We start from the raw sequence: 5,091 nt of genomic DNA on the forward strand, positions 1-5,091 counted from the left end.
ACTTTTGCAAGAATTGTTATTAGTGATATCAGTAACAATGAAGAGTCACTAAGGCCGTTTCTGACAAATTAGAGGCCCAATTGTAATCTTGACAATTTTCGTTAAAAAAAAAAAATTCAACACAACTTACAGTTATAAATAATTAAGTTTTAGTTAAATATATGAGCATTGATTCAAACATGATTTTTATCTACAGACAAATAGACATTTACTTACGAAAAAAATTACATTTAGTGACAAATTTTATCGTAAGTAAAAGTGTTATTTTTTATATCTTATACCCCAACAATTATACCCTTATCCTTACAAATATTTGAGGCCCCCATAAATTAGAGGTCTAGCTCCGTAGAGCACTTTGCTCATGCCAAAGAGCGGGTCTGATAAAAATGAGTAGATCAACGAGACAAAAGACCGATAAAACCTACATGTCATGAAGTTGATCCATAATTATGTACGCAAAGGGGAAGAATATTTTCAAGCTAGCCTATACTTAGGATAGAAAATACAAAGAATTGACATGATAGGATTAAGCAAAGGTATTTATCTCATTCGTTTGGTGTGTAAAACGGAAGATTTGAATAGGATATGATATGTTTTCCTATCTAGCCTCCATATCATGACCATCAAGAGTATAACGACAATCCATCTGCACTGCAAAAGGGGTAACCGACCATAGTGACGAAAATGTAACCTACAAACGTGTTTAGGTGAAAGAACATTTTATGGTGCATTGATAAATTCTAAGTGAGGGTTAGATGATAATAATAATCTCAACAAACACAACGACTTCATTGCCAAATTACTATGATCTCAACCAATAACAAAATAGTCCAAATTGAGCGGGGTGAAAAATCCTAAATATTTTATAAAATAAGGGACCGACTTTAATTTAGTCAATATAGAGTTCTAACCCTGAATTTCCTTTGTACATAGAAACTGACCTAACCCTAAAATACCTTCATTCTTTCACAATTATCATTCACAAGAAAAACAATCGCTTTCTTCCACAAAAACACCAGTATGAAAAGCAGGTTAGTTCCTTTAGTCCTTGTTATGGCGACAACCATATCCTTTGCGGTTGTCCTCAGTATGAGAAGGAAGAGAAGAACAAACTCTCTCAAATCTAAAACAAAACCAACAATGGTTGCACCAGCAGCACCAGCAGCATATCCTTTAGTCCTTGTTGCGAATATGTCTTCAAACTCATCATCAATGACGGCGACAACAATAGAGACTTGTTGAATTCTCTCTCCCTTGTATCCAGACAGTTCCTCTCCATCATTGACCGTCTTCGATTCTCTCTCATTGTTGACAATATGAAAAAGAAGATAGACTCCCTCAATTCTTCACATCAAACAACAATGGTTGCAGCAGCAGATTTATATTTACCTAATGACTGTTGGGAGTGTATCATCCAATTCCTTGACACAGATTTGGAGTCTCTTTCCCTAGTCTCCAAACACTTCCTTTCCATCACCAACAACATCCGATTCTCTCTCACTATCTGCGATACAAAACTCCCTTCGTTCCCTCGTCTCTTTCAAAGGTTCCCAAATCTTACCTCTCTTGACTTTACACACTTCTCCAAACACGGTGATCTCAACACGATTCTCTGCCAAATCTCCACTTTCCCCTTGAGCCTTATATCGCTCAAAATCTCCAACCAATCCACCATTCCTGCAATTAGATTCGATGCTTTGGATAGATATATGAAAACTTTAACATCTCTCACATGTTCCAACATTGATTCTCTCAATAACAGTGACCTTGCTCTTATCTCTGATTATTTCCCTTTTCTCGAAGAACTTGATCTTAGTAATCCTAAGGGAATTCGCATTACTGATGTAGTAAATTCTGTGTCTACGACGCTTTCTAAGCTCCGCAAGATTAATTTATCTGGTCATTGCCCTATAAATGACTCATTACTTTTTTCACTTGTGTAAGAATTGTGAGTTTCTCGAAGAGGTTGTGATGTTAAGCCATTCTTGACTTGTGATGGCATTGCTTCTGCCATCCATGAGAGACCATCTTTGAGGTCTCTATCTGTTGGCCGGTGGTCAAATGGAAGCCAAGACAACATCAGTTCACACTTTACTGACTTGCCGGTGAGTTTGAAGGGGTTAACTTATCTTGATTTGTCGTTTTTACGTATCTCAGATACGTTGCTCTCCTATATTGCAATTGAAGGTATTTCTTTGAGAAGGCTTAACCTCCAAAATTGCACTAACTATAGTTATTCTGGAATCTTTTCTTTGTTATCTAGGTGTCAATGTATCCAACATTTGAATCTTCAGAGAGCTGATTTTTTGAATAATCAAAATGTTGTAGAGTTGTCTTCATTTCTTAGTAATTTGGTGTCTGTAAACATTAGTTACTGTCGGATGCTCAACGAATCAAGCTTGTTTCGACTAGTTAGTAATTGTCCTTCACTTTATGAGATAAAAATGGAAAGCATGTCTATTGGGGAAATGAGTGTAGACAATTCTAATCCTTTGGTAGATTTTGTTGTAAGACCTCAATTAAAATATCTCTATTTGGCTTTCAATAAATTGCTAAGTGATGAAAGCATCAAAATGTTTGCTTCCATTTTCCCCAATTTGCAACTGCTTGATTTGAGGTCTTGCTATGACATATATGACGAAGGTATTTGTCAAGTTTTAAGGAGATGCAAGATTAGAGATTTGAACTTCAGCTACTGTTTAGGAATGAAAATATATGGAATGAACTTTGAAGTTCCTAAATTGGAGGTGTTGAACTTGTCACATACAAGAGTTGATGATAAGGAACTCCATGTGATCTCAAAGAGTTGTTGTGGGCTTTTGCAACTATTACTAGAATCTTGTACAGATATCACAAAGAAGGGAGTGAAGCATGTGTTGAAAAACTGCACACAACTGAGGGAGATCAATTTAAGCGGTTGTTTTTGTTGGTTATTTGGTATAAATGAAAAATAATATGATAGACAGGGAAGAATACGTTGAAATGGAATGGGAGATTGATTCCATTAATTTCACTAAAACAATACACTTAATAGTGTTTCACAAACCAAAACAAAACACAACTGCATCACCACTAAACTAGGAACGTGGGATAACAACAATTGCTTTCTCCTAAAGTGTAGGTACCACTTATTGACTAAAATAAAAAAAAAACTGAAACAATAGAGAATAAAGATAAATCAGCCACGTAATGCAGTCCAAAAGCAATAATTAACACTCCTTCTTGCTTTAGGATCTGCAAATTCCAACTTTTTGCCTTAAAAACTCAAACTTGCTGACAGGAAGTGGCTTTGTAAACATATCTGCTAATTAATCCTCTGACTTGCAATAAACCAAAGTCATTTCTCCATTTTGCTGCATCTCTCTTAAGAAGTAGAGCTTGATGTTAAAATGTTTAGTCTTCCCATGACACACTGGATCCTTTGAAATTGCAATTGCTGCCTGATTGTCAATAAAAACTTCTATTTTATGATTTTGTTGAAGATGCAAATCACATAAAATCTTCTTTAACCACAAAACTTGATTTACGGCTGCTGTTGCTGCTATGAACTCAGCTTCTGCAGTGGACTGTGCTACTGTTTCCTGCTTCTTTGTGCACCATGAAAAAACTCCAGAGCCTATACTGAAACAATATCCTGAAGTGCTCTTCATGTCATCAATAGATCCAGCCCAGTCACTATCAGAGAATCCACACAGCTTGAAATTTTGACAACTCTCATATTTGACACCATAATCAACCGTGCCTTTAACATATCTCAATATTCTTCTTGCTGCTACTCAATGTATTTCACTAGCACAATGCATAAAGCGAGAGAGGAGACTTACAGCAAATAAAATGTCCGGTCTTGTTGCAGTGAGATACATTAAACATCCGATCAGACTCCTGTAGTATCCTTCGTCAACTTTATCAGCACCATCTTCCTTGCTCAACTTCTCCATTTGGTTCATTGGTGTGCTAACTGCCTTACACTCCTCCATCTGAAATTTTCTCAATATTTCCTTTGCATATTTTTTTTGGCAGATGAACACTTCATTGTCACTTTGTTAGATCTCAATTTCAAGAAAATATGTCATAAGACCAAGATCTGTCATTTCAAATGCTTGCATCATTTCTTGTTTGAATTGCTCAACCAACCTTGTATCATCTCCAGTCACTAAAAGATCATCAACATAGAGAGAAACTATGAGAATATTATTTCTTGTATGTTTCACGTAAAGAGTGGACTCAAATAAACGTTTCACAAAGCCTATACTCATTAAGTGATCATTTATCCTGCTGTACCAAGCCCTTGGTGCTTGTTTTAACCCATAAAGGGCTTTTTTCAATAGATAGACTTTATCTTCTTCACCTTGCATCACAAATCCCTCGGGCTGCTCCACATATATCTCTTCTTGTAAAACTCCATTCAAAAAAGCTGATTTGACATCTAACTGGAATACTTTCCAGCCCCTTTGAGCAGCAACTGCTAACACCAATCTAATTGTGTCTAATCTGGATACAGGTGCAAAAGTGTCGGAATAATCAACACCAAAAATTTGTGCATACCCTTTAACTACGAGTCTGGCCTTATATTTATTGATTGAGCCATCAACATTGAGCTTTGTTCTGAAAACCCATTTAACTCCAATAACTTTTCTATCTTGAGGCTTTTCGACCAGCTCCCATGTTTTGTTTTTTTTTGTATCATTGACATCTCCTCCTCCATTGCATTTTTCCATTTTGGATCTTTTCGTGCTTCCTCGCAGCAAGAAGGCTCACATATTGCTACATTACATCTTTGAAATATGTCTGACAGCAGCCTTGTGCCTCTAATAGAGGGATCATCTTCTAATTCATTCAGACACAACTCGGTTGTTTGCTTTTCAGGATGAATATCTTCAATAATGCTTAGAGATCCAGATGTTTTCGGTAGATTCTTCCGGTCCCATTGCTGGTCTTCGTTGAAATGTACATCTCTAGTTATAGTCAGTGTTTCGGTTTGAGGATGATACACTTTGTAAGCCTTTGAAACTGAACTGTACCCCACAAAAATGCCCGGAAGTGCTTTTTTGTCAAGTTTGTCACGCTTAACCTTTTGAACATGTGCAAAAC

General features: G+C 36.4%; 2 pseudogenes across 1 annotated transcript; one reads left to right on the plus strand and one right to left on the minus strand.

Annotated features, from left to right (window-relative positions):
- Positions 1-1,361: 1,361 nt before the first annotated feature.
- LOC146898655 (F-box protein At5g51380-like) lies at positions 1,362-3,146 on the plus strand (annotated as a pseudogene). The gene is made up of 2 exons (XR_015023166.1): positions 1,362-2,053; positions 2,372-3,146. The product of XR_015023166.1 is annotated as an F-box protein At5g51380-like (transcript).
- On the minus strand, positions 3,143-3,977 carry LOC146898656 (secreted RxLR effector protein 161 pseudogene; annotated as a pseudogene).
- Positions 3,978-5,091: the final 1,114 nt, after the last annotated feature.

Source organism: Medicago sativa, chromosome 8, assembly GCF_051527215.1.
Source record: "Medicago sativa cultivar Bolivia chromosome 8, Bolivia_mono, whole genome shotgun sequence".
In the NCBI taxonomy this organism is placed as follows: domain Eukaryota; kingdom Viridiplantae; phylum Streptophyta; class Magnoliopsida; order Fabales; family Fabaceae; genus Medicago; species Medicago sativa.